An 11,414-nucleotide genomic window follows, 5' to 3' on the forward strand; every position below is an offset into this window, starting at 1 on the left:
TAACACTATGAAGTGCTTGGATATGATAAGTTGTTAAACAGAAAGATATAAACAGAGCATGAAATACTAGCCTGAACTGTTCAGTTAGAAATGTTTTCTATTGTTTCCCTTTTTATTTGCCTTCGTCAAAATCAGCCTTTAATCAGCGACTGATTATGAATTCGGTTGTTATTGAAACTGGTGCATGGAGTTTGTCTCTTATTGTGTTTCTGTTTATAGCCTGTTGATGTAAATCATTCATGTTAAATTCACCAATAAAATGAAGTTTGGTAAATATTCATTGTTGACCAAAGGTTTTTCAAGTAACAGAGACCCTTTGATGATTCAAACATACCTTTGAAAAAGCCTATATCTAACAATAATAGCACTAGTAATAAGAATACATACAGTAATCATAGCAAAAAAAAAATGAGCATTTGATGTTTGTGGATTGAACACTTGCAAAGACTCAGTGAAAATTTAAATAATTAAAATATGCAGATGTTAAACAAATATGTAGGACTTCTTTCTACTATTTGCAAAATATCTCTAAAATATGAGATATCCTGACTCAGAGTGACACCCAAAATCTAGTTCATGCACTTCTTGCTTCTAGGCTGGACGACCGTAATTCATTATTATCAGCATGCTCTAAAAACTTCCTAAAAGCCTTCAGTTAATCCAAAATGCTGCAGCAAGAGTACTGGCAGAGACTAGAAATGTTAGGATTTTGAGTTTATTATATTATTTATAATTTCTAGTCTTTGGTTTCTTTGAGTTCTGTCTTATGGTTTTTGTCTCTGTCTTCTCTAGTTGCTCTGTCTCCCCTGTCAGCTGTATTCCCTTGTCTAGTTTGCGTCTCTGTGTATCCTCAGTTGCTATATCCCCGTGTCCAGTCAGTGTCTGTGTCTGCACTGGTCCCACGTCTCTGTTCCCTCTGTTACAGTGCGTGCGAGTCTGTGTCTTTAGTTCAGTCTGTGTCATGTTTCCTGTTTTATTTTGAAAGTCCATGTCTGATGTTACTGTGTCTGGTTTTGCTTCCCCTTGTCTCGTTAGGCCTGATTTGCCCCAGCTGTGTTTCCCTCCTGTTACTCATTCCCTGATTGCTCCCTCTGTGTATTAAAGCCCTGTGTTTCTCTGTGTCTGGGTTGCGATCTACCGTTTACCTAGCTGTGTGTTCTGTCAGTCCTCCGGTTTAAGTTTATTTAGATTTTTTCCAGTTATGTTATATTTTGAGTTTTACATTAAAGCTGTTTTGAGTTCACGACTGTCTCCTGAGTCTGCACCTTGGGTCCTATTCCTGTCTGCACACAGCCACTCATAACAAGAAAGAGAGAGCATGTTTCTCCTATTGGCTTCCCTTCATTGGCTCCCTGTTAAAACCAGCATATCCAGCTAGCATGGGCTAAAATAAAAATCAGCTGGAAAACCATCCGGACCTGGGGCTTTATTGTCTGGGTGATGCTGTATGGCTTCATGGAAGTCAGACATTGACACAGGTGGATCCAGAGCTACAATCTGTTCATCATTTAAATTCTGTAGATTTATATTGCTAAGAAATTCTTCAAAAGCAATGATGGAGGGAATAATCTGTGATGCTGTGAAGCTTCATAAAACTCATAAAAAGATGTATTTATTTGTTGTGGATCATGAGTAATGTTCCCAGTTGACTCTTTAATAGAATAAACAGTTGTGTTTTTATTTATTGATCATTACCCATTAGCAAGGAATTTCCTAAATTTATTACCACGTTCAAAGCTCTCCAATTGCAGATTTGCAACAATAACCATGTTCTTCTGTTAATTATTTCATTTCATTTAATTCTAGCTTTAGTTTTCTCATGGTGTTAATTATATGTTCTTGTGGCGAGGAAGCAGATTCTAAAGATTACATTTTTGTTTTTAGTACAAGTGTTTGTTCTTTTTCTTATGAGAAGAGGTATTATTTTGACTCTTTTCTGTCTCAGAGAGTTCGACTCAGTGAATGATTGCTGATAGTGTCTGTAATATCTCTTGTAATTCCATCTGTTAACTAAAAAGTAGTCTATATAAGAATGTGTACTCCCTGAGAGGCGACATGAACACCAAGCATCACAAAGACCTAAATCACTCACATGTTGTTTAAGAATGTCTGCAGTCTGGCACTTCTTTTGACTCACTGAACCTGTCAATTTCTAGATTCAATACCAGATTGAAGTCTCCTCCTATTATAAGTGTGGTTTCATAGTGATCCAAAAGTGAAGAAAAGAAGTGATGAAAAAAGGACGAGTCGTTGTCAATTTGGTCCATACAGTTAGTTCCATATGTATTTGGAAATACATATTTAGTTATTTATTTTTAATCTTTTTTACCTGTCTACTTAAACCTACTTAAACCTATTCCATTTGTAGTTATATAATGGACATGGATATAATGTAGAGTCTCAGCTTTCATATAGAAAATTCTATGTATAGAAAACTATTCCGCGCATAATTAAAACAGGTCCGCGGCTCCCAACCGTAGTAAAGGGACCTCTGGCTATTACGTCGGGTTCATGTCGGGCTCGTAACCAAAAACTAGCTTTACTTTGTTGTCTGGGTCAACTTTGCTAGCGAGAGACAGAGAGAGGCGTTGAAAGACTGCTCCAACGGAACTTATTGTTTCAGAGGAAAACACGAACACGGTGTACGGTCGAGTCTCAATAGATTACTTACAACTGGGCTACACTGCCCATGAGGCTACATTCTTTAGGGCTATGCCTGTAACACTCTGCCTGTTGCCTTTATATTGAATAATGTTTTGAACAATAATTTTTAAAAATATTTCTTCACGTCACTAGGCGGGCTGCAAGTAGAGGTCGCGAGATTGAGACCCAGGCTTTAGAGCCTCTTAATGTGTGTTTTATTTGGGTTTCCACCAGTGTGGAATTACCAAAAATAGATAGCAGACAACCTAGGGTGACCAACCGTCGTCTTTTCCCCGGACATGTCCTCTTTTCATGTTTTGATAAAAATGCCCAGGTTTCCCTATATTCCGACAGATATTTGTGACGTCATCCCCGAGTTGATGCTTTGTGAGTGCTTGTTTTGCGCTCACAAACGGGACAGACAGCATGCAGCAACGCGCCTAATGATGTTTAAAAGATCTCTAAAAGAAAGTCCATCTTTTCAGACGAACTGGAAAATAAATTTCCCTCGTACCAACCCAGTACTGGTAATTTTTCTTCTGCAGATGAGGCATTATTTCTGTAACATTATTTAATTCCAGAGGCTTTTAAGTTATTTTTTGCAATTGTTGACTTGTAAAAGGCTATATGACATATTTTATTTCACAATTCATTAACCGCACAGAGAAGACATCGTTGAAATATGTTAAATATGTTTCTTTAGGCAAGTTAAAACAGTAACTGTAACAGTTACTCATATTTTGTATTTTAAATACATAACGCCAGAACGTGTATTATACATAACGCCAGAACGTGTATTCTGTTACTCCCCAACACTGTCAATATAGCTACACCTCCTTGAGCTATACTGTAAAAGGTGTGAGGGAACTTTGGTAAGGTGGATGTGTGTGCAGATGATTTGGACATATGAGCTTCCTGTAGAAAGACAATGTCATTTAATCAATAAGTCTTTTATGAAACCAACTCCATGTATTCCATGTAACAAACCTCAGGGTAATGAAAATAGACACGTCATTGTTTCCAGGGCCTTTTATGCCTTCTTTGGGATGCCTGGAAACACTACTCCATGAACTCACTAAGAACGTTAAAGTCTTTGTGTAGAATTTGTGCAGAACCTCTGTACAGAAGTCTCGACCGGCTCTCTGTTTAAAGGATCTGAGTCTTTGACCTATGGGGTTTTACCACGACTGATTAACAGAAACTGATGGTAGCTCCCCCCCTAATGATCTATGGCACTTGGAAATGTTTTGAAGGATTAATTTTTTTGGCCTGGGAAATAAGCCCCAGGGACCTGAATTTTTAGAAGCTATAATAACCTATTAGAACCTCAATAAGGTGGTTGCAAATAGTCATACCAAAAACAGGAAATGTCCACAAAATAAACTTTTAATTGTGACTTTAATTAATTGAAGATAGGACCACTTTATTAAGTAAATTTTAAATAATTAAATCTAAACTGTTTGCTAAATACCTACACTATTAGGTTTTAGTGAGACAGAGAGAGAACCACAGTGGGTTGGAAAAACACGACCAAATCCACTGTTTCTTGCTGCAAAATGCACTGTGTGAACCAGTCCTTGACTCGTCTGCGATGACCCAATGAAACTAATTTTTATCTGCAGAGGGTCTCTGTTCATCCTCTGACACAACCAACATCCAGCGTTACCAGTATCCAATCATCTATTGTGACATCATCTGATTTGAGCTTATCTTACTGTTCCCTCCCCCCCCCTCCTCCCTTCATCGCTGTAGCAAAAGGTTTTTTTTTTTATTACAATAGTCACATTTATACAACATAATTCACTTCACTTTTCATAATTTCAACTTTGACTTCTTCTTATCACGTTGAACAGAATTACACTCTTTTCCCCTGTTACAAACAAGTAAATACTTCCATTGTCACAGAGTGCTTGCTCATAGGGCGTCATGTAACTGGGGTTTTCTCCCCACAATATCACAGATGTTGTCATCTCAAGGCTGTGTTAATTTTTTTTCAGTCTTGTTGCTGCACTGCTAAGAAAGTATTTGCAGACTTTGACACACCTCCAGCATTTGCATAACTGGTTCATATAAAACAAACAGAGTGTCACAGCCTGCAGGACATCCACACAGCCTCTGCCTGCAGCATGTCTCATAGTAAGTTTACTGTCACTGTTTCTGTAATGTTATATTTTTAAAAAGCATAATCCAAGTCAAAGCAACACTTTTATATCTACTAAATATTTATTGAAATCACATGTTTAAATTTTATATATAGTGTTGTTACTATCAAAAAATAAAACTGTGATTCACTATTTTTACAGACAAGATTTCAGTTGTTGTCTTTGGAAAAACAGAGTCTTTGAAGAAAGCCCTAATAACCAACATCCTGGGGAAAGATTTGTCTGTGCTACCCACGAGAAAGATTCTCAAAAACATCGAGATATATGAGAATTATACATATGAGATCACATGTACACCTGACTTGTACTTATTCTGTGATGACATACAGGAACTATTTTCTGAGAATTCCCACAGTGACATGTGCTTGTTGGTGGTAGAGGATGGGTTTTCACCAGAAGATGTGGGGAAGCAAATAGAAGATTTGAGTAAGAAAACTGGAAAACCAAGAGAAGAGTTCACAGTCGTGCTGCCACTGACATGTGAACCCTCAGGTTACTGTTTCACATCCTGCACCATCCAGCAGCTTTTCAGTGAACTGGACAAACTGGCTAAACACAGACTACTGGTGCCAGGCTCTAAGAGGCAAAGGTGAAATTTGAGACTTGTTGAACTGTGACTGTTAACTTCATGCAAACACAATTTGAAGTATTTTCTTTATTTTAGCTCTGTACACAGATACTATAAAATGTTTGTATTTTATAGAGAAGGTTGCATTTTTATTATTGTTATAAAAATAATTAAGTTTTTATAAAACTGTAAACAGCTGCCTGCTGAGTTTATAATTGCTCTGTAACAAAATTACAGGTTTGACTATGAATCACAAACAATGTCCAGATCACACAGTGACATAACAAAGCCAGGTAAACTCACATCTCTCTCAGGAGCGTCTTACCAACAAATACAAAAAGTTGTGCTGTTCCATGAATGAGAATATTTCACATGATCCCAGATGTGTCATTAAAAACTGACAAAATTCTTTTATGCCCTTTTAATTCAGTTGGCAGTTTTAGCAAAGAATTATTTACACACACCAAGAAGAGTTAAAAAGTAAGATGCATGTTTTTACAACGTAGCTGAATTTAAAGAAACCATACATGTTTATTTTGTCATTTATTCATTCTTAAGGTAGGATACCAACTGATTTCTTTCCATTATTATTTGTACATATCAATACAGGAAAGCGTGCTATCACCACAGTGAACCTTGTTCTACTGGGAATGGCTGGAACTGGAAAGAGTGCAAGTGGAAACACCATCCTCGGAAAGAAGAGCTTCATGTCTAAACCCAGTTCAAAGCCGGTCACCACAGAATTCCAGGTGGCAGAAACTGAGATGAAGGACTTACGTGTACGTGTGATTGATAGCCCAGATATCTTTGATGATGACATTGAAGCATCAGTTTGGGACAAACATGTAAAACAGTGTAAACAGCTCTGTGGGTCAGAACCCTGTGTGTATGTACTCGTGATGCATGTGAGCAGATTTACAGATGGTGAGAGAGACATCATGGAAAAGTTAGAAAAAGATTTTGGGAGTAAAGTTAAAGAAAAAACAATCATCCTGTTCACACGAGGAGGCGACCTGCAGCAGGCAGAAATCACCTTGAAGGATTTCCTTCACTCCTGCCAACCCGGTCTGAAAGAAATAGTTGAAAAGTGTGGAAACAGGTGTGTTCTCTTTGAGAACAGCAGGTCAAGTTCACAGGAAGTGGAAAAGCTGATTGACACGGTGATCGGGCTGTTAGAATAACAGGCAATATAGATAAAATCATGTGCTTAGACATTTGGCCTTTTTTCTGTAAAGCTATGAATAATTTAGAGGGTGAAAGTTTATTCTGCAAATTGAAGTGACAGATTATAACAAAACAGTTGCCTTCTATATTTTATTTACTACAGTAGCATTTAAACAAGAAAGAGTTTCCTTTTTAAAATATGGTTACTTTAAAGAGTTTTTCAATTTTTTGTTAAACAAACTACTGACTTCCTCACATAGTTCTGCTCATTAGAGTGTAATAGAATCAAATAAATGCTGAATTTATTAAACTCAAGTTATTTCATGCACCTAGTGTTTCTTTGTTTTCCGATATTTTTACCAGGCAGATCTATCACACACTAAGATATTGAAATATTACACAAAACTCAGTGCTTTGACACACAATAGGTATTCATGTAAAGAGAGGTAACCAAATATTAAGGAAAAATGTTGTCCTTACTGTTAATACTTAATACTTGAAATAGTTTTCCCAGGATGTTTACCATGGCCGCCCAGGACAGAGAGATTATATATTTTGAAAGCTCAGTTCCTGGTTAAATTTAAATAAATAAATCATTTAATTGATAATAATAATAATCACAAATAATTTGTTGTATGTAAAGTTAGTACCATAAATCTTTCACCTATTTATCGAAACATTTTCCAATTATAGTTATATAATGGACATGGACTAATGTGTCCATGTCAGCTTTCATTTGAGGGTATCCACATTCAAACTGTGTTTAGGATTTTCAGCTAATTAACATGTGTCACCCACTTTTTAAAGGGACAAAAGTAATTGGACAATTGACAAAGGCTATTTCATGGGCAGGTGTTTGAAATTCCTTCATTATTAATTGAGCAGACAAAAGGTCGGGAGTAGATCTGAGGTGTAGTGCTTCCATTTGGATGATTTTGCTGTGAACAGACAACATACAGTCAAGAAGCTCTCCATGCAGGTGAAACAAGCCATCCTGAAGCAGAAAAAAAACATCAGCGAAATTGCTACAATATTAGGAGAGGCAAAATCTACAGTGTGGAACATCCTGAGAAAGACACACGGCACTGGTAAACTCAGACCTGCACGTCCACGGAAGACAACAGTGGTGGATGATCCCAGACTCATTTCCATGATGAAAAGAAACCCCTTCATGACAGCCAAACAAGTGAACAACACTCTCCAAGAGGTAGGCGTATGGATATGAAAGTCTACCATGAAGACGACACTGCATGAAAGTAAATAAGACGGTTCACTGAAAGGTGAAAGCCACTCATAAAACTCAGGAATAGACAGGCTAGACTGGACTTTGCTAAAAACAAAAAAATCTTAAAAAAGCCAGTACAGTTTGGGAAAAACATTCTCATGATAGATAAACGCAAGATCAACCTCTACCAGAAATGTGGCAAGAAAAAATACTGAGAAAGTGTGAAACAGCTCATGATCCAAGCATACCAAATAACTGTAAAACACAGCACAGGCAGTGTGATGGCTTGGGCGCGCATGGCTGCCAGTTGCACTGGGACGCTAAAGTTTATTCATGATGTGACACATGACAGAAGCAACACAATGAACTCCTGAGGTGTTCAGAGACATACTGTCTGCTCAAATCCAGCTAAATGCAATCAAATTGATTGGCTGGTATTTCATAAAGCAGATGTAAAAAGACCCAAAACATATGGCCAAAGCAACACAGGAGTTTATTAAAGTAAAGAATGACCAAATCAGTCACCTGATCTTAACCCAGCTGAACATTTCACTTGTCGGAGACTAAACTTCAGACATGCACACAGACAAGAAAGCTCCTTACCATGCATGAAGGGTTTCACCCCAAGTTCAGCACCCTGAGGCTGTATGCTAAGCGGAAGGAAGGAGGCCGGGGACTAGTGAGTGTCAGCACCACAGTCCAGGATGAGACAACGAACATCCAAGAATACATCACGAAGATGGCCCCAACTGACCGAGTGCTCAGTGAATACCTCAGGCAGCAGAAACTCAAGAAGTGGAGGAAGGCGAGGAACCATCATGGAAGGACAGGCCCCTGCACGGTATGTACCACCGGCAGATAGAGGAGGTGGCTGATATCCAGAAATCCTACCAGTGGCTGGACAAAGCTGGACTGAAAGACAGCACAGAGGCACTAATCATGGCAGCACAAGAACAAGCTCTGAGCACAAGATCCATAGAGGCTGGGGTCTATCACACCAGGCAAGACCCCAGGTGCAGGCTGTGTAAAGATGCCCCAGAGACAATCCAGCACATAACAGCAGGGTGCAAGATGCTAGCAGGCAAGGCATACATGGAACGCCATAACCAAGTGGCCGGCATAGTGTACAGGAACATCTGTGTCGAGTATAACCTGGAAGTCCCGAGGTCAAAATGGGAGATGCCCCCAAGGGTGGTGGAGAATGACCGAGCTAAGATCCTGTGGGACTTCCAGATACAGACGGACAAAATGGTGGTGGCTAACCAACCGGACATAGTGGTAGTAGACAAACAGAAGAAGACGGTCGTAGTGACCGATGTAGTGATACTGAATGACAGCAACATCAGCAAGAAGGAACACGAGAAGCTGGAAAAGTACCAAGGGCTCAGAGAAGAGCTGGAGAAGAATTGGAGGGTGACCCAGAGGTAATTGGAGCGCTCGATGCAGTGACCCCCAAGCTCGGCGAGTGGCTCCAGCAGATCCCGGGAACAACTCTGAGATCTCTGTCCAGAAGAGCGCAGTCCTGGGAACAGCTAAGATACTGTACAGGACCCTCGAGCTCCCCAGGCCTCTGGTAGAGGACCCGAGCTTGAAGCTTGAAGGGATTTTGTTTTTATACATTATACATTACATTTGAAAATGTTTTTTTATCTTATCTATTTTAATTCTTTTAATTTGATCATACTATCCCTCTGTTCAGCACTGTGCTATATAAATAAAGTTGACTTGACTTGACACTCTCTTAACGCCATCATGACAGTCCAGAGCTTCCTCAAATGGAATAAGGCTGCTGCCATAAGGCTGGGACAAATGTGACAGAAAGTTGGATACTGATGTTGAAATACCTGTAACACTTGTAGGTGGAAACCCACTAGTGTCTTATGTATATGTTTTCAGTGACGCTTGTGTTGATGAGCACACAATGAATCACAAACATCCAGGAAGGTTCGATAGAAGGAAATACTCTGAAAGAAATGTCAGAAAAGCAGGAAGTTCCCTGTAAACGATTTAATCAATAAAACTGTCATTGCTTGGCTTCACTTGATATTTATCTTGTTCTTTGGTCCACACAGTTCAGTACTCCTGAGTCATTCTTTCCCTTCACTAATACTTTAAACTTTCCAACCTCATGTGGCTGCATTACAACTTTGTAATAAAAATAGAAATTGAGCTCCTACCTATGCCACATAAAAGGGTTATAATAAGAGTGTTTCCATTTTTTTAAAAGGTTTCTCATTTCATTTACAACAACATGGTCTACTGTAGTGGCTCATTTTCTTTTCAGAAATTATTGTTCTGAATCTTAGTCCTCTGCTTCTCATATTTTTTCTTCCATTGTTGGCATCAATCTTCAAGGCAGGCTTTAATAAAACTCCAGGTCCAGCTGGTTTTCCAACAGTTTTATAAAGAATTTTGGCCTACACTAGAAACCACTATTTTTCAGAATGGTAACTCTTATTCAGAATGTCTGTGAAGGTTCTCAGTCATCCAGGTCATCGTAGTCTAAGGAGATTGGAAAGAAAAGCGTCTGGACTTCTTTAGGTTTCTTGAAGATGCTTTGCGTCTCATCCGAGATGCTTCTTCCGTTCTAACCGCAAATGGTGGAGAGTCTCAGATTTTAAACCCTATGGCAGTGTCCCCAAGAGGGTCATGAACCCCCTAATGATCCTCTATCGAATCAAACGAGTCAAGGTGTAAAAATGGGTGTGGGTCACAAAGAGCAAAGGTTTCCAGTCAATTCATTGTGAAACCTAGCCCCACCATATCGTCATTTACTGAGGTCAAAGGGCCAAGGTTTTAGTGGGCGTTAAGGCGTCTGGAAAGGGATCTCAAACTGGATTATAAGATTGCAGACAGTTGATGTTGCAGCCCACCGCCTCTGTTCAAAGATGGTCATTCACAGTGGACATATATGGCTTCTTGCACTCCTCTTTCAAACCATCTGTCTTCTCGGTCCAAAATGTAAACATCCTCGAAACATTGACCTTTGTCCTTTAGACACAGATGAACCGCTAAGTCTTGTCCCGTCGAGGTGGCTCTTCTATGTTGTGCATATCTTATATTATACATGTAGTAGTGTGCAATACTCTAATAAAACTATTATTCAAAGTGTAAATGCTTAAATATTAGTCACTACTTTATCACTTTTCTTAATCGATGGCACATCACTTATGATTTTTTGGAGATACTTCAACACTTTAAGATTTCAAGAACTATCTTCACAAAAGTGGGAAAAAAATATTTAAATTAGATTTTAAATAATCTATAAATAATACTGAAGTGAAACTGTACTCAGAAGTACTGAACTGTCTATGGTGAAAAACAAAGTCAACATGAATTGAAAACAAGCAATGGCACCTTTGTTGATTAAAATCTTTGCAGAGAAGTGCCTGCTTCTGGCTGCCAACATTTCTTAAAAAGAAAAAAAAGAAAGACAGAAAGAAAGAAAGACAGAAAGACAGAAAGACAGAAAGAATTTCTGCCTAACAAAGCTTCCTGAATGTTGTGTTTCATTATGATCATATCAACACAAGTGTCACTAAAAAATATTTGGGGTGAAATCCCCTAGGTGTTACAGGTTTTTCCACATCACTATTCAACTTTCTGTCATATTTGCTAAAGTCCCAGAGCAACATCCTTGTTCCTTTCTAAG

The 11,414-nt window shown here is 38.6% G+C and overlaps 1 pseudogene; it reads left to right on the forward strand.

The window, feature by feature from the left end:
- The first annotated feature begins 5,164 nt into the window (after positions 1–5,164).
- Positions 5,165–6,554, forward strand: LOC146567851 (GTPase IMAP family member 7-like; annotated as a pseudogene).
- Positions 6,555–11,414: the final 4,860 nt, after the last annotated feature.

The sequence above is a fragment of the Mchenga conophoros genome, linkage group LG9 (genome assembly GCF_057382185.1).
Source record: "Mchenga conophoros isolate Kocher_MC1m ecotype Shallow Benthic linkage group LG9, M_conophoros_male_GT1.1, whole genome shotgun sequence".
NCBI lineage: Eukaryota > Metazoa > Chordata > Actinopteri > Cichliformes > Cichlidae > Mchenga > Mchenga conophoros.